The 22,886-nt window shown below is 45.5% G+C and overlaps 2 long non-coding RNA genes across 2 annotated transcripts; both read left to right on the forward strand.

Moving 5' to 3' along the window:
• LOC103657569 lies at nucleotides 1-5,887 on the forward strand. Its single transcript, XR_566888.2, has 3 exons — nucleotides 1-2,377; nucleotides 3,206-3,328; nucleotides 5,777-5,887. It is a non-coding gene; the product is annotated as an uncharacterized LOC103657569 (long non-coding RNA).
• Nucleotides 5,888-5,948: 61 nt separating this feature from the next.
• On the forward strand, nucleotides 5,949-19,186 carry LOC121101233. The gene is made up of 3 exons (XR_005833200.1): nucleotides 5,949-6,001; nucleotides 8,424-8,631; nucleotides 18,460-19,186. It is a non-coding gene; the product is annotated as an uncharacterized LOC121101233 (long non-coding RNA).
• Nucleotides 19,187-22,886: the final 3,700 nt, after the last annotated feature.

Raw genomic sequence — 22,886 nt, forward strand, 5'->3', positions numbered from 1 at the left:
AATAAAATGAGCCAAAACGAACCAACTTCTTAAGGAACAACCTAGTCTGAATTTAATAAGTCTCACCAAATCTTTTTCTAGAAAAGAGCACTAAGTTTACAGGCAAAGCCAGTGCTAGAGTCCAATAAACTAAGCCATGTGCTCTGAGGAAGCAAATGCAAGGTAAGTGGCTCGAGGTGGATGGGTACTCTAGACCTGAAGTTCAAAAGCATAGACTTCTTGGAAGGCACCTGCGTCAAATGGGTAGGGTCACACATCACATCACATCACATCACATCACATCACATCATCACATCACATCACATCACATCACATCACATCATCACATCACATCACATCACATCGGGCTCAGAGGGTCCTTTGCACTTTCTTTGCCCTAAAAGCCAATCCTGGGTATTCATATGCATTAACTAAGCTGTCTCACCTGTAGGAGAAATAGGTGGGGGGTAGAAAGAGGAAATGCCCAGTGGGGTACCTGACCCAATCCCCTGTGTATTGCCTTGCCTATAGAATAGAATGTGGGGAAACTACTATTATGCCGACTTCTGTTTCAATTGCATAATAACTAAATAAATTAAAATAATTTATAAATCCATGAATTAGCTATTTTTGAAACTTATGCCACTGGTTTTCTCTTCCCCCTCTAGACTTCTCTGGTAATTCCCAGTCTTTCATGGTTTCCACAACTCTGACTAGCCCTAACCTGAGTTTCTTACATGGAAGAGTGGGGACGTGATGGGGGGGTGGGGAGTCATCTGTTTTCCCTTTCTCTCTTATTACTTACCATCCATACACACGCCTTCTACTTGAAAACCAATAATAAAATCAGTTGCATTCATCCATTCAATAATATGTCCTAAATTTACCAGGTGCTGGGAGCTAGACTATTAATTCTCTTTCACTCAAGAGTTCTGCCAGCTTGAGGAATCCATGAGAAGTCCCAGCTTTACTGTCTTTTGAATTAAGATTTGAAGAAACCAAGAGAATCTACAACAGGGACTTGCACCAGATGGCACCTCCTTCTCCCAACTTCACTTCTCTCCTTTGCCTTAACTCCTGCCTTTCTCCAGTTAACCAAACATCCCCAGCCCTCTCCTTGTTCCCCATAGAGCTCTGCTGCCCAAAGGATTCCTTTCTGTGGCTCTGTTAGTTCCTCTAGTCTTGACCAAAGATGGAATACTTGATCTCCTCATGTTAACTTTACCCACATTTTTGCCCTAGGCTTCCATTGATTCTTTATAGTCATCAATTGTTTTGGTAAAAAAAAGTCATCAACAATATTCCACTGACTTTCCACAGCTTGCAGCAAGAAGACATAATGCTTATTCCTCTCTAGGGTACCAAAAGTCAACGACAGGATAGACACATTCAAAAACGAGTCAAGAGTTAATAGGCTGGACAAGCCAACCATACCCTGCTCAAGTGCTCTGGCAAGCACAGCCAAAGAGTGGGCAAAGTTTGGTAATGTGGCAAGCTGGGGTGAGGAGGAGCTCCAGGGGCTGGTGGTGCTGTCACTTTGCCTCCCCCCCACAAGGCCCTCAAGCCCAGGCGTATACTAAAAGGCTAAACAGTGAAGCCTGACTCCTTGAGGATTACTCCTAGAATCCCTAAAAGGAATGGAAATCTCTGGCTGGTCTCCATCTCAAAGAAGAGGTGGGTTCTCAGATGGATATCTGCAATTCTGATGGTTGGCCATCATCCAGTTCTCTTCCCCATTAGTCCCCCAAAGAGCAAGACCAAGCCCCATCCCTCCATGAACCTAGTCTTCCCCAACACAGATCACAGAGGCCCCAGGTTTATTAGGCAAATAGCCATGGCGGTATCACTCCTCCTCAGCCAAGGGGGAGTGGAAATGCCATCATACACCAGTGAGAAGAGGATCCAGTGGGTATGGCAAGCCCTGCTCATCTCCCTTCTTCCCTCTTCATTCCCTTCCCTCTCCATGTCTCCACCTTTCTCCTGGTATGGAGTGTCTTCTATCTTCCTTCTACTTCTTATCCCCTTCCTGAGTTCTAGCTCTTTCTTTTGTGTTGGCTGACACCAGAGGGCAACATAATCTCACCTACTTGTCACTTCTTTCATTTCACCAGTAGAGGGAAGAGTGTGAGAGAACCTTCAAGAAGTAGAAGGTAATGTGGAAATTATTTTGAAATATGGAATTAGTGAGCGCACTAGGACAGCTCTCTCAAAGGCATCCCGTGCCAAGGCATTCTGTTCCCGTTGGTAAATAATCTGTTATAAAACTGTTTAAATGCATATTAACTCACCAGAGCATGACACTGGCAAAATTTCCCTCCAGGCTGTATTTTGCAAAGAGAGAACTTTCAAGTGATGTGAGACCTGAGCATAAACTAACAGAAGTCACACATTAGTCAAGGTAACAGTGCTGCTTCATCCCTTACTCACCGTTTAGTCTTTTGAGAACTGGCTTTTTTGTTTCAGAAATAATTAGTAAGGCATTTAGCCCTGAATGTCTTGTTTTGAGTACCCCATCCTCTTCCCCCTCTAGGTGATTTGAGGGTGCATATGGGCTTATTTGGGCAAATCGGGCTGAGTCAGTCAGAATGACTGATTATGAACCAAGCAGCAGAGCCGGGGCGGGGTGGGGGGGAGGGCAGTAAGTGCCCCAGCAGCCTCTGTCCAACTTGGAAGTCCATGCAAAAGCATACTCCACCACACCCTCCCCATCCCACCACACGTATTGAGGACATTTGAGAAGGTTCCCCTTGAAAAATGCTGGGAAGGAAGGGATTCAGAAACTAAATTTGTGCCACTGAACTGACCATTTACCAAGTCATCATCCTGACCAAGTTAACATCAATGCCTTTAAAAAGCTAGACAACGTAGAGCTAAGTGATCTGTTCAACCACGGCAACGTGCTCGATTGTTTGAATCTAATTACTTGGCCTGGATATTTTCTGCTTGGTGTCCCCAGCCTTTGAACCATTTCCAAAGCCAGAGCTTTATAGAAAGGGTCTTTGAAAACCCTGAGAGTCTGTGATTCTGTCGTTCTTTAGGTGGATTTTTGATCCAAGTGGCTGAATTTATCCTTTGCCTTCATTTCTTCATCANNNCTCTTTCTTTGGCTAATGATCTAAAGCAAGCGTTCTCATCCTGAGGTCCAGAAGTGGACTTGAGCAATTCTGTGAATCCCTGGAAACTGTGGGCAAAATTCTATGTGTATGTACATTTATGGTGTTTCTAGGGAGAGGACACATAACTTCAATCAGATTCTCAAAGGACTCCAAGACCTCCGTCTTGTCACTCTACATTTATGATGTTCGCTTGACCAGGGTTTCCCCAATCAACATGCAGGAACAGATTACAGGTGTGTACCTGGGTCTCTATAGCTGGACAGGGCCAGGAATGGCTGGAACTTCTAAGCTGGTCATCTCCTGCCAAGAGCTGCCCAGTTGTTATAAAAATATTATTTTCTCTATGTGCCACAGTGTATAACAGATTGGGAAGCATTGCATACTCTTCTTTTTTTTTTTTTTTTTTTTTTTTTTTTAAGTAAGCTCCATGCCCAACCTGGGGCTTGAGCCCATGACCCTGAGAACAAGAATCTCATGCTCCACTGACTGAGCCAGCCAGGCGGCCCTAAACTCTTCACTTTTATCCCATCCACCGTCTTTGCATTCTGCATCTCTTTCCTTATCTCCAAGGCCTTAATTTTCCAGAAAGAAGCGTGGTGTGGAGTTGGCCATCTGTGGTACAATCTGCACTTGTGTAATCTGACAGGAAAGAAAATGCTGTTGTACTCTTCCCTTCCAGAAATTCTCCCTGGTTCCCACATCTGGGAGTTTGCCTTGCCGGCCACATGGTAGTAAATGAGACCAGCTCATACCCCCTTTCCTGGGACATTCCTTTTGCTGATTCCTTGCATCTGCCCCTTTCCTGTAGTAGCTCTCTCTTGGCCAGAAGAAGTGTCTAGAAGAATCTCCATGCCAGATAAATGGCTCCCAGTTTCATTCCAAATATTCTGCAAAAGCGCTTTTCATGCATTCTTTCCAACCAAAAAAGACATTAAAATCTTAAACAGAATCCGTGTTGAACCAAATTCAAATTCAGACATAACAAACAGGGCTGGCAAATTCTCTTGACTCCTGGCTAACACAGAACATGCTAAAAAACAGTTACCTTCCCAGCCATCCCCTGCCCGAACCCCAAAACTCACAGAAGTCCTTATAGCCCTTGACCAGACAGGCCATCTGGGATCAGTCTCGTCACCTAATGCTCAGATCACATCATTTTCCTAGCAACAACTTTATAATTTTGGTAAACTAAGAAGTATTCCATCCACTTAGTTTATTTGTTTTTTTGTCATCTCTACACCCAAGAGTGGGGCTCAAACCCATGACCCCAAGATCAGGAGTCACATGCTCTTCTGACCAAGCCAGGCCGGCGCCCCAGTACTACACCCACTTACAATTAATTTATGATTCAGATTTTTGTATGAATGCAACAAAATGTTGACAATTGTCTACTGTACTTCAGCTGTCCATTTCAAAGTCTTGAATACCTAATTCTTAAATATTTTTCTAGCCCACACCATGTTTCTATTAGAGAAGAAAACTTTCTGCATTTTACCAGTCATCCCAGCTGACAGCCCAAGATGTCTGCCACACTTCCTAACATCTTCAAAACTTTCTTCCTTCCTTCATACCTGAACCACCTAATCCTAGACACATTGCTGACCCATAACTTCTTAGTCAATACACCATTTCAAAAATACCTTACTTCTGAGAAAAAGAAATTACTGCTAAACCCTAAAGAACTATAAGCACATGTTTCTTATATATATAACTACAATGTTACTAAGAGGTTATGTGGCATAAAATAAGGTACGGAAGGTCAAGAATATGGGTGTTGCTCTCCTTTCGGGGTGACACTGGGAGAGTTCGCTAAACCCATCACTGTCTCAAAGCCCCCAGGTCTGCAGATTTCACTTTGCTGTCCAAGAAAAAGCACAGACCCACAAAGAAGTCTTTTCTTGAAACCTACCACCACTAACTCTGAAATAACAAGTTAGTTCTTCTTAGACTAGTTCCAGCTGTAGTTAGAAAGGTCCCCCCCAATGACAAGCATTACTGTCAGCATCACAGGGCGTTTCTGAAGAACATTTATATGAGATGAGCTACTTCTTAATAAACTGACAACCAGCCTGAATTCAGGATCACTTTATTTGAAGGATATAATCTCTGGCAAATCCTTTAAGAAAGCCATCCTGTCACTTTTCTGTGTATTTTAGAAATGGGATGTATTTGAAAAAATGCCTGAAAATCACTAGCCGTCATTTTAAAACTCACTTTTTTAGCTGATATCTGGAGTTAGAAAAAACTACGATGGGGCCCCCAAAATAAAATAAATATAGAAAATATTACGTTTTATTTTTTAGAATAAAATACTATAGATTTGCAAGTTGCAAAAAAAATGTAAATGTTGTTTTTAAAATGTTTGCTGAGTTGACAGAAAATGAAATGCTTCACTCCCATCTGCATCCGTTACAACAGAGGATTTACTGGTTATTATTCACTAACCTTAAGTGTGCTCCAGCTTTTGAAGGGAGAGATGAACACAGTTGGAGTGGGGACATACTGTAGACATTTACAGGGTGATTATAAATAAATGAAACATTAAGCATACCCCAAATCAGCCTCTTCCTCAAATCATATCCAATGTAGATCAAGCCGATTTAACTTGGATATCCAGATATCCCAAGACCTCAAATTTTTGTGATACTGATGATTAACAATATTCCTTATTTTGTCAACAGGAGCCATTTGAACTTCATTCAGGGTGATGTCTGTTTCCATTTTGTCTTATTTATTTGAGAAAGAGCGACAGAGATAGCAAGAGCGAGCACAAACAGGGAGGAGAGGGAGAAGCAAACTCCTCGCTGAGCAGGGAACCCGACACGGAGCTCGATCCCAAGACTCTGGGATCTTCCGGGATCATGACCTGAGCCAAAGGCAGCGACTTAACTGACTGAGCCACCCAGGTGCCCCTTTTACTTTTTTTTTTTTTTAAGATTTATTTATTTTTTTTTTAATTTTTTAAGATTTATTTATTTATTTTGAAGAGAGTGTGCACGTGGTAGCAAGTGGGGGGAGGGGCAGAGGGAGAGAATCATCAAGCAGACTCCCCACTGAGCTCAGAGTCCCATGCTGGGCTGATCCCACAATCTCATCCATGAGATCACAACCCGTGAGATCACCACCTGAGCCAAAACCAAGAGTTGGACACTTAACTGAGCCACCCAGGCACCCCAATTTTCTCTTACTTTTGGTTGCTAAAGATTTAATGGTAGTGGGGCGCCTGGGTGGCACAGCGGTTGGGCGTCTGCCTTCAGCTCAGGACGTGATCCCGGTGTTCTGGGATCGAGCCCCACATCAGGCTCCTCCGCTGGGAGCCTGCTTCTTCCTCTCCTACTCCCCCTGCTTGTGTTCCCTCTCTCGCTGGCTGTCTCTATCCTGTCGAATAAATAAATAAAATCTTTAAAAAAAAGAAAAGATTTAATGGTAGTGAATCTTTCCTTTTCCTTTTGTATTTTTTTCACTTACTCAAGAGTTCAAAGTATGTTTTAACATCTTCTCATTCTCCTTTTGATCAATCTAATAGCTAAAGCTGCTTTCATTGTACTTTAGATTTTATGTATTTATTTGTGAGAGAGAGAGCAAAAAGAGGGGGAGCAGCGGACAGAGGGAGAAGCAGTCTCCCTGCCAAACAAGGAGCCTGATGTGGAACTCGATCTCAGGACCCTGGGACCATGACCTGAGCCGAAGGCAGATGCTTAACCCACTGAACCACCCAGGAATCCTGCATTTTACTTATTTTTTAAAAATATTTTAGGGGCGCCTGGGTGGCTCAGTCCTTAAGCGTCTGCCTTCGGCTCAGGGCGTGATCCCAGTGTTCTGGAATCGAGCCCCGCATCAGGCTCCTCCTCTGGGAGTCTGCTTCTTCCTCTACCACTCCCCCTGCCTGTGTTCCCTCTCTCTCTGGCTGTCTCTCTCTGTCAAAGAAAGAAATAAAATCTTTTTAAAAAATAAATAAAATAAATAAAAATATTTTAATTATTATTTTTTATTAAAAAGATTTATTTATTTATTTTTAGAGAGAGAGAGAGACCGTAGAGGGGAGGGGCGGAGGGAGAGGGAGAGAGAGAATCTTAAGCAGACTCCACACCCAGCACATAGCCTAAAGCAGGGCTCGATCTCACGACCCTGAGATCACGACCTGAGCAGAAATCAAGAGTCAGACACTTAACCAACTGAGCCACCCAGGTGCCCCTAAAGATTTTATTTTATTTTATTTTTTTAAAGATTTTATTTATTTATTTGACAGACAGAGACAGCCAGCGACAGAGGGAACACAAGCAGGGGGCGTGGGAGAGGAAGAAGCAGGCTCCTAGGGGAGGAGCCTGATGTGGGGCTCGATCCCAGAACACCGGGATCACGCCCTGAGCCGAAGGCAGACGCTTAACGACTGAGCCACCCAGGCGCCCCTAAAGATTTTATTTTTTAAGTAATCTCTACACCCAGATGGGACTCGAACTCACAACCCCGAGATCAAGAGTCACATGCTCCCCCAACTGAGTCAGCCAGGTGTCCCTTGTCTGTACTTCTGTGGTTGACCATCTCTAAGTAAATACGTGCTTTCTACTTGAACTAACCTAATACGTTTCTCGACACAGGATTTTCAAAGCCTCAGGAGCATCAGTTTGCAAATCCCCAGCAGTCTCACAGGGGAGAAGCAATAGGGAAACGTGCAACGCAACAGCTACAGCATGAGATCAGCAATAATGATGCACCCTGGCAGCTCCCAACCCCCAATTATGTCATGCTGTACCTGAGTTGAGTGGGCTGTGTGTCACTTCCTCTTTGAAGCCGTCCCTGATCCATGCACCCCAAACTTCTCCTGCTTGCCCCCACTGGGCCTTGTACGACCCCTCACGTTTGACCTGTCCATATCGTTGGCTTTTACTTCATGTCCCTGGCCGCACAGCCAAGTCCTCAAGAGTGGGAGTCAGTGCTGCATCACCTTTACCCCCATCAACGGCCACAGCCACTCTCCAGAGAATGTGCTCAGAAATGTGGAGAGAACAAATACGTGGGTTTTCTAGAATCCTGGCTTTATTCTCAAAATCCCCCTTAGCACATTTACCCTGGAGCTACTTGCCATCTAGAACAAGGATGAATCGAGCCTTTTCAATTTTCTAGTAAAGGCACAGGTGATAAAAATACTGGTACTAATTCCCAAAGAAACGGGAGGAAGCTAGGAAGTAGAGACGTGTGCGTGGGTGCATTCACGATGGGACAGAAAGCAGATGAATGGGAGACAGAGTCTCTGAGGGGTCATGGAGTGAATGGGAACCGTGCAAACAAGAATTCTGACACGAGTGGCAACATTTCCTCATATTGCAGCCGCTGACCCAAGAACAGAAGTGCTGGCGCTGAACGACCTTCCTCCCCTGGGCTTCCTTCCATCCCAGGCTGCCTGGCTTCTGCTGCCCAAACAAGGTCTCCAGCTTCAGCTCTTCTCCCGGCCTTTCCTAAACATGCGTGCCCTGGCCCACCTTCCCAGGACTCTGTGTCAGGCGACAGCCAGCCACTGTGCACACCATGTTAACAGGTAAGTTTCCTGCTGGGGATGTTAGGCACCACTCCAACCTGGTAAAGACCACCTTTGGGGCCAGGTGGACATATTGGTGCCTGTGAATTCCCACTGTCACGGTCGCCACCTGTCTCCAGATATGGCCCTAAAGGAAGCATAAAATCTAGGAACTTAAACCACCTGGTCCTACACACTTAAATTGCTAGTTCCTTAAAGGAGGGATGTTGCTATGATCATACGCTATTGAACATTCAACATGTGCCAGGAATTGTGCTAATCATGCCTTTTGTTTAGAGATGGACTCTAAAGATGCCTTCAAAATCAGCACCTCCTCTGGGCACCTGGGTGGCTCAGTTGGTTAAGCGACAGACTCTTAGTTTCGGTTCAGGTCGTGAGATCAAGCCCCACATTGGGCTCTGCACTGTGTGTGGAATCTGCTTAAGATTCCCTCTCTCTGTGCCCCTTGCCCCCCTCTCCCTCTCAAAAAAAAATTAAATATAGAATTACCATATGATCCGGAACTTCCACTTTTGTGGTTGTACCTCAACAAATTGAAAGCAGAAACTCTAATAGATATTTGTACACGCCCATGTCCCTCATGGCATTATTCACAATCGCTGAAAGGGAGAAACAACCCAAATGTCCACTGACAGATGAATGGATAAACCAAATGCAGTTAATGCATGTAATGGGATATTACTCAGCCTTAAAGAGGAAGGACATTCTGACATGTGCTACAGGAGGGATGAACCTTGAGGACATTATGCTCTGTGAAATAAGCCAGTCACAAAAGGACACAAATTCTATGATTCCTCTTATATGTGGTACACCTAGAGGGGTCAAGTTCATAGAGACAGAACACAGGATGGTGGTTGCCAGGGGCTAGGGGAAATGAGGTACTATTGTTTAATGTATATAGAGTGTCAGTTGGGTGGGGAAGATGAAAAAGTTCTGGAGGTGGATGGCAGTGATGGCCACACAACAATGTGAATGTTCGTTTTTTTCGATGTAAATGTTCTTAATGCCACAGAACCATATTCTTAAAAATCTTTAAAATAGAAAATTGTCTGTCGCATATATATTACCACAACAAAATTTTTTAAAAAATCAACTCCCTTCCTGGGGCAGTTGTGTGACTCAGTCGGTTAAGCATCTGCCTTCAGCTCACGTCATGATCCCAGGGTCCTGGGATCGAGCCCTGCACTGGGCTCTCTGCTCAGCAGCAAGCCTGCTTCTCCCTCTCCCTGCTCCCCGCCCCCCACTTGTGCTCTCTCTCGATCTCTCTCTGACAAATAAGTAAATAAAATAAAGTAAATAAAGTCTTAAAAATAAAGTAAATAATTACTTAAAAAATAAAGTTTTTTATAATTACTTTTTTTAAGTAATAATTACTTAAAAAATAAATTACTTAAAAAATAAAGTAAATAAAATCTTAAAAAAAAAAAACCAACCTCCTTCCTGCCATCCCTAAAACCCAAGCTGATGCATCTATGCACACTATAGAGCACTCATCCGGGACCCTGACTTGCCCTGAGTGCTTCACCCAGACCCTGACATCAAGCACATCCCTGGTGCCCAAGCCCCGCTTGGTGCTCGTCTCTCCAGGGTCTGCACCTCAGCTTTGACTCTGTGACCTCACACTGGCTTGGCCTTTGCCTGTCTGTGGCCCAGGCTCGTGCTCAAAGGCCAGCGCCCCAAGCCCCAGAAGCAAACCTTACACTCCCCCCAAGGGGGATAAGTGGACAAAGAAACATTCAAAACCATTTCCAATCTTCATCTTTAGATCATACTCCAGTAATGTACTGAATGCTGATTATGTGCCAGGGACTGTGCTAAGCATTTTGTTACCTTGTTTTAATTCACACTACAATCTTACAAGGGGGTTCTTCTTGTTCCCATTATCCTCACTTGGTGGTGAAGAAGTGGAGGCTTGAGGATGCTAACTTATTTGTCCAACATCCCAAAGCCAGCCAGAAAGCTACATGTTCAGATGAAGCCAGCACTCTGACCGACAGCCTGTGTTTAGCTACAAGGCCACGCCATGAGAAATCTTTTTCTTTTCTTTTTTTTTTTTTAAGATTTATTTATTTAGGACGCCTGGATGGTTCAGTCAGTTAAGCATCTGACTTTGGCTCAGGTCATGATCTCGGGGTCCTGGGATTGAACCCCGAGTCAGGCTCCCTGCTTAGCAGGGGAGTCTGCTTCTTCCTCTCCCTCTGCTCATGCTCTCTCTCTGTCAAATAAATAAATAAAAATCTTTTTTAAAAAGATTTATTTATTTGACAGAGAGAGAGCAGGGGGAGGGGCAGATGGAGAGAGAATCTCAAGCACGCTCCCCGATGAGCACAGAGCCCAACATGGGCCTCAATCCCAGGACCCATGAGATCATGACCTGAGCCAACGTCAACAGTCGGACGCTTAACCGACAGAGCCATCTGGGCGCCCCTCTGAGAAGTCATTTATACGCCTCAATCCTGGATGACATCATCTTGATTCTCTCCCTCGTTGATATTAAAGTTATTATTTAGGGAAAGGAGAAAATGTTTGCTACAGTCTGACCAGTGCTCACAGCAAGCCAGATGTAAGCTAAAGGTCCCACTGTGTGTAAAAAGAGTAAAAAGAGTAAAAAAAAAAAAAACAATGTGACCACATCATAATAGCCCAATCTAGGAAATTCTGAGACCAGAGGTTCAAAGCAGACTCTTTTCTGAGCTCCAGTGGCCTGTTAGCTTTAAACCCCAGCATCCAATTCATGATCTTGGGAAAGCCTGTGAGGAGGGTTTCCATTAAAGAGCATCAAATACAGTCAAATTCTGGTCTTTCCCAAATACAGATCTGTATGACCAGTCTGTCTCTCCAGCACGCCAGTAACACCTAGGTGTTTAATTTGGAATCTGATAGCTGCCTAAATTTCGACATCTCCCCTAGATGCCACACACAAAGAGTCTTCGATGGCCACTGGCAGAAATTCTTAGAAAAACAATCCTTCTGGTTGTTGGAATCACAACTACCACTTTCCCTCCCTGCCTCCCCATCACTGAAGACGCTGTTTTGATTTGAATCACAGGGGCCCCTGCCAACTACCTGTGGTCCAAATGTGTGTGTGACAATGGACAATCCTTTGCTGGCCACCCGGTGTTATTTCAGACACTGTTGGACAGATGGGCTCCGTTCCGAGTGGGGAAGAACCACACCTCGCAGAGGACAGTTTTTACAGGGCTGTCTCCTTGCCGCACACAAAATGTCTCATCTTGGCCAGGGTGGGGGCCGAATGGGGGCAGATTGCTTCTTAATATCAGAGCACTGGTTTCTCCCCCAGCATCAGCTCTCTGGTGTCAGGGACAGAATCTCAGGGATCCTGGCCGTTGGCTCTCCCCACCGCCAGCCCTGCTCGTTTCTGCCACGTGTGGGGCAAGGGCTTGCAGCATAACAGCTGCTGGAACACAGGAAATCCATTCACGTCCTGACATATCCCGATGACTAATACGGGCTTAGCGAGGAAACAGAAGCATCTGACAAGCAGAGAAACAACTGAATTACTTGTGGAGGGGTGAGGAAATGACACCCCCAATGGGCTTAATCTCACCATTTGCTTTGGACTGGGAAGCTCACCAGGGGAGGCCGCCGGATGTCCTTGCAGTTATCCAGCATCATTAATTCTGAGCAAAAGAGCAGGACTGGTGTTTGGGGAGCAAGAGTAAGAGGGATAAGGAGATGGTGGTCTTGAGACCATGCTGGACATGAAAATAAATCGCTCGAACCTCTCACTGGAAGTGAGAGGCAGTTTCGTTTGCAGATTGGAGTGTGGGCTTTGGAATCAGACAGACCTAGGTTCAAATCCTGCCTCTGCCACTTCTTCTATGACCAAAACGTGTAACCTTAAGCCTCTGTTTCCTCATTCGTAAAATGGGAATAATAATAGGATTCTTCCCTAATGGGTCTGTTTCCAGGAATGAATGAGACTACTGTATAAAGCACTTAGCATATGTGTGTATAAAGTCTAGTATACAATAAGCACCTAATTAACGTAGCTATTAATTATAATAGTGTATTTTCAATAGAAGATCAGGAACTTGGCACTTGTCTGCACGTGCAGGCAGGTAACCCAGAATTCACCTTACGCTAACTAACCCAGCTCCTAAAAGAGTGTGGTATCAAAAGGAAGTTCAACACTTACTGCTTCAAAACACACTTTCTCACCAAGATCCCTACCACCACCTGCACCAGAACCTCCGCCAGGAGAATTAGAGCACCATCTAAGGCTTGAAGATGTCAGGGCACCACCGGACTTTGTCCTCAATCAGACCTCCGAAAATGCTCCCGCCTCACGTGGACACCGTTAAGAACATGTTCCCACGTATTCCATAAATTACAGGACAGCAGTATGCAGGGATCATCAGCCATAGTGTTTCATCCTGCGGAACCCACTGGACTGGATATGATTAACAAGTATTATCCAAATAAAATATTACATGCTACATCAAGGGCACACAATCTGATTCCCCTGGAACGGCGATAACCATAACCTTCACTTAGGAAGAGCACCTACTCATGACGTTCCATTCCTTGTGGACATCTTTTTTTTTTTTTCTTTAAGATTTTATTTTTAAGTAATCTCTACGCCCATTGAAATTAAGTAATCTCAAACCCACAATTCTGAAATCAAGAGTCGCACGCTCCACCAACTTAGCCAGCCAGGCGCCCCCACATCTTAAGTCCATCTGTTGGAACCCACCAGAGCCTCCTCGCCAAGCCAGCAGAACGAGGGAGAAGGAATGGCTTGTTCACACCTGCTTCTAACCCACGAAGTCAGCCGGGAGGTCATGGATGTGGCCCTTTGTAACAATGCTGATCAATGAAAACATGAATTACCAGACTAATAACTAGTGATAAGCTGGAGAGAATGTGACACGGAGACATATGAATTGGATTTTGCAGAAGGGTGGAAGTGGAAAACTTTGGAAGAATTCAACTTGCTTCATGAAGGACTTTCTGTTGTGACCTCCTGCTGACCACACCAGGGCAGGGCTGTGCCAAGCTGTCCGCAGGTCTGTCTGTCCCTGTCCCCTGTTCCCCCCCCTTCCCCGGCCCTGCCCAGCTCCAGCTGACTCTTCTCATCCTCTCCTGGCCTTCCCTTGAGCCTGTGGTTGGAGCATAGGTGTTGCTTTGGGTCTTTCTGTGAAGTTCATCACTAAAGAGGCTTCCCCTCCCCATGCCGTGTTTTAGTTGCACCCTATATTTTTTTCTGAATGACAAAAACTGTGAAAACTGATGTGCTTCCTGGTCCTCCCTATCCCACAGTATCCCAGCAAACACTCAACGCTTGCTCTCTTGACTCGGTCTTGTCTCCTCCTTCTCATTCTCCTCCACTGACATTCCTTATTCACTCTGGCAGCTGTATACCCAGGGAACATTCAAGTCCTGTACTGACCCAGGGTAACTAAAAGTATGCTGAGCCTCGTGTCTCCATGTTTCCTTAAAGCCTTCCCCCTTCCCTTAGTTCTAACCCCATTGACTATTTATAGACACCAATCAACACCAAGCTGTTTGAAAGGCTGCCCCTTCCTTTGACCTCCCTCAGAGCTGTCTCCAAGAATTTAAAGCAAGAGATTCATTGAAACACATTTCACTGATTTATTATTAATTGTCCCTTAGGTGGGCACAGAAAGTACCAAGCAGAGGCAGGGATGCATGACTTGTGGTCACTGAAAAACTTTCCAGTGTCTGCCCAGGTCCTGCATTTATGCCACAAACAAGGGAGTCAAAACAAAGAAACAAAAGTCACAGAGATTGGACGGGAAGTAGAGAGGGAAAAGGAGGAGGTAGGAGCTTGACTAAGAGTGGGAACAAAACAGGGAAGCTTGTGGGAGGGGGAGGAGGGAGGCTTTCTTGGAAATGAAGCTGACGCCTACCATCAGGTGTGGGATCCAGAAAACTCTCACAGGTCAACATGAGTAAGAGCCACCAGCAGAAAGAAAAACGCTGCTTCTGTCCCCAGAAACAGAGGCATGGATAGCCAAGGAAAGCAGAGATTTATTTTCTGGACAAGGGCCTGGCAACATACTAGCTCAGAAACATGTTACCAAGAAAGGGACATTGGGGCAGCCAGAGTGTTGTCACTGCCAGCAAAGCATGTCAGAAGCTCCCACCTGTGGAAGAAAAGCGGACACACACCTCACCACGCACACACGTTCACACAAGCACACACACCATGAAAAAATAAAATGGCACCTCACTCCCTGATCACGCCCAAACAAGACAGAGATGGTGACACGCAACCAGACACGAGAGGCCTCTTCCCAGTGACTCAATTGTGGGCTGATTTCTATTTCCCAGAGCAATTTATTTGGGAAAGGGGCCTCTTATTGTTGATATTTTATGAATAGGCCAGAACGATGCAGACAATAGTGAACAATACACACTTGATTTTGCAGAGTCTGAAAAACACCCCTTAGCTGCTGGGCCTTAGGTTTCCCCTTTCTGCTCACCCAGAGTTGTTCTTTTCTTGATTAGCATGCATGAGCCCCTTCTTAGGGCAAGGGACTGAATCTAACAGAGATACAGTGTTATTTTCATTCCCCAAGAATTTCACGGGTAGGTTTGGGAGGCATGGATCCCCCATGGTGTGCTGGGCAGGGGGTATGACTGTCTTCCTCAGTGGTGGGAAAACAGTCCAGGTGCTCGTGCTGTTCACTGACTCTTACCCTTCCAGCACGGAATCGTCCATCCAGACTTCACCTAATCAGTGTGCCGACGTCAGTAACACGCGTTTTAGGGAGCCGATGGTCCTTTCAGACCACTAGGTGAACATGGCATAAAGATCTGGGTGGTACCTACCTGTCTGGCTCAGTCGGGAGAGCATATGACTCTTGATGCCAGGGTCATGAGTTTGAGCCCCTTGTTGGGCATAGAGCCTACTTTAAAAAAAAAAAAAAAAAGATCTGGATGATATGTGAGGTATATGTGTCTTCGAGTGGTATCACTGATCATCATCTCTTCTTTTTTAAAAAATTAATTTATTTGAAAGAGAGAGAGCACGGGGCGGGGGTGGTCAGAGGGAGAAGCAGACTCCCCACTGAGCACGGAACCCGATGCGGGACTCGATCCCAACACTCCAGGATCATGACCTGAGCGGAAGGCAGTCGCTCAACCAACGGAGCCTCCCAGGCACCCTGGTCTTCATCTCTTCTGAGTGCTAATCTTTGTTAAACAAAGACCCAGTAACTCTGACCAGCCTGTAACACAGGAGTGTTTAACGTAGCCCTAATTTCAAAAGCAACCTGCTAGACTAGCAGGGCAGAATGTTCATCTTGTTAGGATGCTGAACTGCTCTCTGAAACATTAAATGATGGTGATAGCCAGGGGCTGAGGAGCCAAGGGACAGGGGACAGGGGAGTTGCTATTCAATGGGTGAAGTTTCAGATTACAAGGTAGAAAGATCGGGAGATCTGTTTCACAACAATGTGAATGTACTTAACACTAGCAAAATGTACACTTACAAATGGTGAAGCTGGGAAAAGTCATATTTTTTTTTTTGCTATAAAATCAATGCAGATATCTTTAAAAATTAATGGTGAAGATCACCACCTGGAAATAAGTGTGGGGAAAAAGTGGAAACTGCTGGAGGACAGCTTGGGATGTTTGTTTTCATGGACAGTTTTGATACCTGTGAACTTGTGCCAACAAAACTCAGGAGTCCTTTCATAAGAAAGGGGTTCTAAGGAAAGGGTGGATAGGGCGTCTGGGTGGCCCAGTTGGTTAAGCGTCTGCCAGTGGCCAGGTAATGATCCCAGGGTCCTGCCCGCTGGGGAGCCTGCTTCTCCCTCTCCCTTCGCCCCTCTCCCCTGCTTGTGTGCTCGCTCTCTCTCTCTCTCTCTTGTTCACTCTCTTTTTCTCTCAAATAAATAAATAAAATCTTAAAAAAAAATAAAGAAAGGGTGATGTCACTAGCAGTGTTCCCATAAATAAAGGTAAGTGGCTTTCCTGACAGATGGCTATTGTCTGGCTGCCCCCAAACCAGGGCCCTCCAGCATGGCATCACTGTGATCCCCTACCAGGAATATCCACAGGAGAGGGAGAGGAAGGAGGGACAGAGGCTGGTGTTCACTGTGGGGCAATCCCAGCTGCTTTATATAAACTACCACATTTATTTATTTATTTACACATTTATTTATTTTTAAAGATGTATTTATTTATTTTCGAGAGATAGTGGGGCGGGGAAGGGCTAGAGGGAGAGGGAGAGGGAATCTCAAGCAGACTCCGCTCTGGGTGCAGAGCCCAACTCGGGGCTCGATCCCACGACCCTGAGATCATGACCTTAGCTGAAACCAAGAGTCAGACGCCTAACTGACTGCACCACCCAGGCGCCCCGTAAAGTACTGCATTTAATACAACAAATCTATGACGTGTCTTTTCATCCTGGCCTTTTTAACTATAAAGAAACTGAGCCGCAGAGCTAGCAAATACTGTGGTCACATGACAAAGACCCGATTTGTGCGTCTCCGGAGCCCATGATTTTTTTCACAATCCTTTTGCCCGCTTGACCTACAAAACTACAAAACAGAAAATCAACTACCCAGAGCCCTAAAGAAAGGATTTTTTTCCTGCACCCCATTTGAGAGCTTAATTGTAATGTAACCAGAATTTAGCTGAAAATCGACCTCGAGTGTATTCCCTAGAGCTGACGTCCACCTGCCCCCAGGCGTGCTGTGGAAATGAGTCACAGGTGTGTCAAGACCCTGAGCACCCCGTCAGCCATCGGGGCAGCCAGGGTACAGCCTGGGACACAGAGTCCCTGGGCCAAGGCCCTTCAGGTTGTGAGCAACTGTGGCATTTACCCCATTGTGTCATAAAACATCACTGCCAGAGAGTGCCATCTGGGACAAGAGTTGGGAGGCACCCGGCCTTGTGTTCCGAAGCAAGCGGCCTGACTTAAATCCCAATTGCACCACTGCATCCTAGCCCACGCTAACTTCCGTGTGTGCTTCAGTGTCCTCATCTCCCAATGGGAATGGAAGTAGAATTTACCTCATGGGGTAAAGAATTAAGTTAGAGAAGCGGCACCTGGGTGGCTCAGTTGGTTAAGCGTCATACCCTTGATCTAAGCTCAGGTCTTTATCTCATGGTCGTGAGTTCAAGCCCCACACTGGGCTCCATGCTGGGCATGGAGCCTACTTAAAAAAAGAAGAAGAAGAAGAAGAAGAAGAAGAAGAAGAAGAAGAAGAAGAAGAAGAAGAGGAAGAAGAATTAAGTAAGATAAAATACACAGAGCTGTCAGTGTACCTTCCAGAAGTAATCTCTCGACAACCATTAACGGAGCCAACAGGTACAGTCACATAGGCTATGTGTGCCGTAATACTACGGCACCATTCATCCCTTTCACTTCACCCAGGCTAGACTATGCCAGAGTTGGGCAACTATGCATCCCTGACCTTAGTTTTGCATTTTAAGCTATGAGTGTCCTTCATAGTCGAACTCTAATTTCTTTCCCAGCCTCATTACCCCCACTAGCTCCCAACCCTCCTCCCCATTGAATGTCAAACACGATAGTCCACTTACGACTCTGGGATTTCACAGATGTTCCTGCCGCCTGGAACATTCCCCCTACTCTTGCCTGCTTTCATTCTTATTCATCCTTTAAGACCCAGCCTAGAGTCACCTCCTCAAGCTTTCTGTGATGTCCCACACAGTTGTCCCACCTTCAGTGTTCCCTGAGCACTTTGCAAATACTGTATTAGAAAAATAACCTTGTTTTCATGTGGCTCACACCATTCATTTGCATACAGCCCTCCCTCACTGAACCATGAGTGAGCTCCCTGTGATCTGACAGAATCTTACTCTTCTTAGCGTGGACTTGAACTCTTCGCCCTGCTCGCCTGCCTGCCTCTCCATCACCTCACTCATGTAGATGACGAGTCTGCGTGGGACCCAATATTGTCAAAGAAAGTCTGGAATACCAGGCACACAGACCAACTTCAGGATACCGAAAATACCCTTGACCATGTCTGAGCGAGGCGAAGTTCCCCTGAGTGAGGGACTGAATATACCAAAAGGTAACGGGGCCTGCGAAGGCCTCCTGGCACTCGCGTGCGCAGTCCCCTGGCAGACAAGACAGCGGACTGGCGGCGGTTTGTAAGTTGGGCTTTGTTTGATATGTGAGAGTAAAAACCGGGGAATGTGGCCCACTTGCACTTTTGAAATCCCTCCCTTCATTATATTTGAATTTCATGTCTTTATGCTTTGTTTCAAACTAAATATCAAAAGTCTCTCGTTTCTGTTATCTCCCTGACAGTTCTTCAATATACTGTATTTAAAACTCTCCGAGGACAAAAAAAAATGCACTTTTCAAGTGATGCTAGGAGCTTGCCACCCCCCGTCTGTCTTCATTTCTGAATCTCTGGGATGCTTCATAAAACAAAGGAGAATGTACCAAAAGGTGCTTCTGTGCTATTTTAAATACGTACAGAGGTCTCCTCTGTCTTACAGAGAAAACAGTACAGACCCAGATGTTTCGCAAGTCATATAATTCATACCTAATGCTGACGGACCACTAACTGTATCTACACAGACTCTATCACACATGGTACGTGTAATCTCCATGCGTGGGGATTAAAGACAATGGCATTCTCCCTGTCAAAGTGCCCTCTCCTTACCTGCCAACCCCTCCAAACTGGGTAGCTACAGGACCTGAGCTTTATTTTATTTTATTTTATTTTATATTTTTTAAAGATTTTATCTATTTGAGAGAGAGAGCACAAGTGGAGGAAGGGGCAGGGGGTGAGGGAGAAGCAGACTCCCTGCTGAGAGCAGAGCCTGACCCAGGGCTTGATCCCAGGACCCCAGGATTATGACCTGAGCCAAAGGCAGATGCTTAACCGACTGAGCCACCCAGGCGCCCCAGGACCTGAATTTTATTAGATAATGTTTTCTTTTGCTTTTCTCTGTGTCACGTAAACTCAGGAGTAGCTCTGCCTGAGTTATCCAAATGCTTCACTTGTAAGTGTTCATTCACTGAATATTTATTGGATGACTTCGTGCCCGCCACGGTCATTGATTAAGGAAATTCCCACTCAGCCTCTGCATCAGAGTTTCTCACCTCAGTACCACTGACATTTTGAGCCAGATAATTCTTTGTGAGGGGCTGTTGTGTGCCTTGTAAGATGTTTAACAGCATCCCTGGCCTCTACCATGAGATGCTAGTAGCAGCCTAGACCCTCAGTTATGACAACCAAAAATGTCACCAGAAAACAGTGAGAAGAGCAGTAGTCACCAAGAGTTGGCGAGGATGGAGGGATGAAAAGGCCGGCACCGAGGATTTCTCAAGCAGTGCAACGATGCTGAAAATACCATAATGGCGGATACACATCCTTAAATAATCGTCAACATCCACAGAGTATACAACACCAAGAGTGAACACTCTTATTTTTTAAAAAACTTATTTATTTATTTTAGAGGAAGGGGGGCAGGGCAGAGGGAGAGGAAGAGAGAATCTCCAGCAGACTTTGAGCTGAGCATGGAGCCCGATGCACGGCTGGATCCCATGACCCCAAGATCCTGACCTGAGCCGAAATCAGGAGTCGGACACTTAACCGACTGAGCCACCCAGTTGCCCCATGTTAGATACTTTCAAATATGATACTTTTCAGACCACTTTTTATAAGAGAAATGTGAGGTCACAGTGGGTTATTCAGCTGGTGGTGACCAGAAGGCATTGCCTGCTGTGTGGGGCTCGACTTCGGGCCACAGCAGCAGACCGAGGGCTCCCTTCCATCCTCTGCCACTCGCCACCTTACACTTGGTTTCCCGCTGTACAGAAAGAGGATGATGAAAACAGGCCCACCTACCCAGCCACAGAGTTCAGTGGACTGCCTGCACAGCTGCAGCAGTGGCCTGAAGCAGTCACAGCCACGGACATTCACAGCCCAGGCGAGAGGCCCGGGCCCTGGGGCAGCTATGGCAGACCTGGCATGCTGCTGCCCAAGGTGTCCTCCCCTCCCCTCTTCCCCTTTCACTGAATCCTGATTGGGCTTGGAGGGATGACCTGCCCAGTAAATACTCACCTCCCACATGCCCAGGCAGCTGGCTGTGGCCATGCGACCCAAGTAAACAAGGAACTGAAAGAGAACATCTCTGGGTGAGGTTTCTTTTTCAACCACTTCTTTATGTTAGGTTTTGGAAGTGCAAGCATTTACATGATTTAAAAGTCAAAAGTATGACTGTCTCACCTCCATCCCTGCCTCCCTGCCTTGTTCCCTTCTCCCCCTTTAGTCATTCGTGTTTCTTTTCCCTGCATCTCCCTTGCAAGTATGCAAGTGTGCACGCACACGTGTGTGTGTGTGTGTGCATAAGAGAATATATATCAACACTCTACGTGGATCCCTATGCCGTTCTTGTTCTTTATTTCATATTCTTGAATCTTGGAGATCACCCCACAGCTGTATGGATAGTGCTTCCTCGTTCTTTTTTACTGCACTGTATTTGATTGTGTGGCTGTTACTAGGAGTTATCCAAACAGTCCCTTATTGATGGACACCTGGGTTATTTCCAGGGTGTGTTTGTTTGTTTGTTTGTTTGTTTTTAACCACCAGTAATGCCACAGTAAGTAATCTTATGCATGAGTCCTTTTGTATTATGCCTGATACCACTGGGGACAGATTCCTAGAAGTGGGATTGCTGGTTGAAGGGCAATAGAATGAGTAATTGTGCTCTAGCCTGACAACTTCTGGGCCACAGGAGTTGTACCATTTTGATTTCCAAAGCTTTTTGTTTGGCCCCTGCTCTTTTTCCATCTTCTTTCTTCCTGCCTAAGACCCTGAGCTGATTCTGGAAAGGGCAGAACCTTCTCACAACCTTGAGGATGAAAGTGACACCCCAAGGATAGCAAAGCCGGAAGGCAAAAGAGTTCCCCAAGTCCTGTCCAACCCACCAGTTCAGTCCTTCACTGCCCACCACTGCCCTTCCTGCTGTGGGAGAAATAGAAACCCCTCATCTGTATGGCCCAAGTACTCACAGGCAAAGACAATCATGATCACTTAGATACCGAGTAAATCTAATGAAAATGATGTTACATTATTTGAAAAGCTTGTAACTGATTAGTAAGTTGGTAGTTACTGCAAGCTCCACTGTCCAATATGGTAGCTACTAGTCCCATGTGGCCATTTAAATTCAAGTTAAATAAAATTAAAAGGTCAGTGCCACAACTGTACTAGCCATGTTTCAAGAGTTCAATAGGCACAGGACCCTAGTGGCTACCATACTGGACAGCCACGGACTGAACATCACCATTATTGCAGAAAGTTCTGGATCATTGATAGGAAATTTGACGTAGCACTGCGGAGTCACTCTAGTGCCATTCTGATGCCCTCCTATGTCTTGTCTTCTAAAGTATTACTGGAAACATCATTCGTGTGAGATTAGGTTTATGTATCAATCGCTTAATCCAATGTCATGATATAAAGTGTGACCTCCTTTAGCTTCTCCCATTGTGGAAAAACCCTACCCCCTGTGTCTTTCTGCCTCCTCGTCAAGGGCATCTGTGCTGTGGGAATGGCCCAGACCAACGTTCCCTTTCAAAGTGTAGCCTCATACACAGTGCAAGTGCATCTTCCAGGAATAAAATTTGTAGGCCAAAATATATATACATAGGCAAAATCAGAAAACTCAATCACCAGAAAGGATAATCGGTGTATTGCAAAGAAGAGATGATTTCATCAATAATGCAGAAAACACCCCAGGATGTAAAAAGCACCAAAGAAGTGAGGTCTGAGGAAATGTCAGAGCAGAAAGCCCACAGCGTTCGAGAAAGGGCCTTTCTACCTCCACTTCAGTCTTGAAGGGAAAAGCAAGGACTGAGATGCAGAAAGCAAGAAGGACGTTTGCGAGTTCCTGAAGCTTCGGGGGTTTTCACACAGTGTGGATGCCCATATTGTGTGATCAGATAAAGTGGAGTCATCTGTCAGCCTGTCTGTTCACATAGCTATGCTATTCATAGAAAATGTACCTCTTCCCCCGAATAAACACCATATGCGTCTTCTCTTACCTAATTGGGTGCATGTTTCCTAGGGACCTGTGGCATGCAGGGGGGAGGTGATGCCGGGTGCCTCAAGTGGCTACTTTGGGCTCTTGTGTGGAGCATCCTTCAGGGATGTCAAGAGTAATAGGGAACCATGTTAATTAATAAATTTGAAATGAGTTTTGACTCCTGCCATCTACGGCATCATGAGAAAGGAAAGGTGACAGCACCATCTTTTGGACTCCAAAGACACCATTGGTCA

Source organism: Ursus maritimus, unplaced genomic scaffold (genome assembly GCF_017311325.1).
Source record: "Ursus maritimus isolate PB19 unplaced genomic scaffold, ASM1731132v1 scaffold_10, whole genome shotgun sequence".
Classification (NCBI taxonomy): Eukaryota; Metazoa; Chordata; class Mammalia; order Carnivora; family Ursidae; genus Ursus; species Ursus maritimus.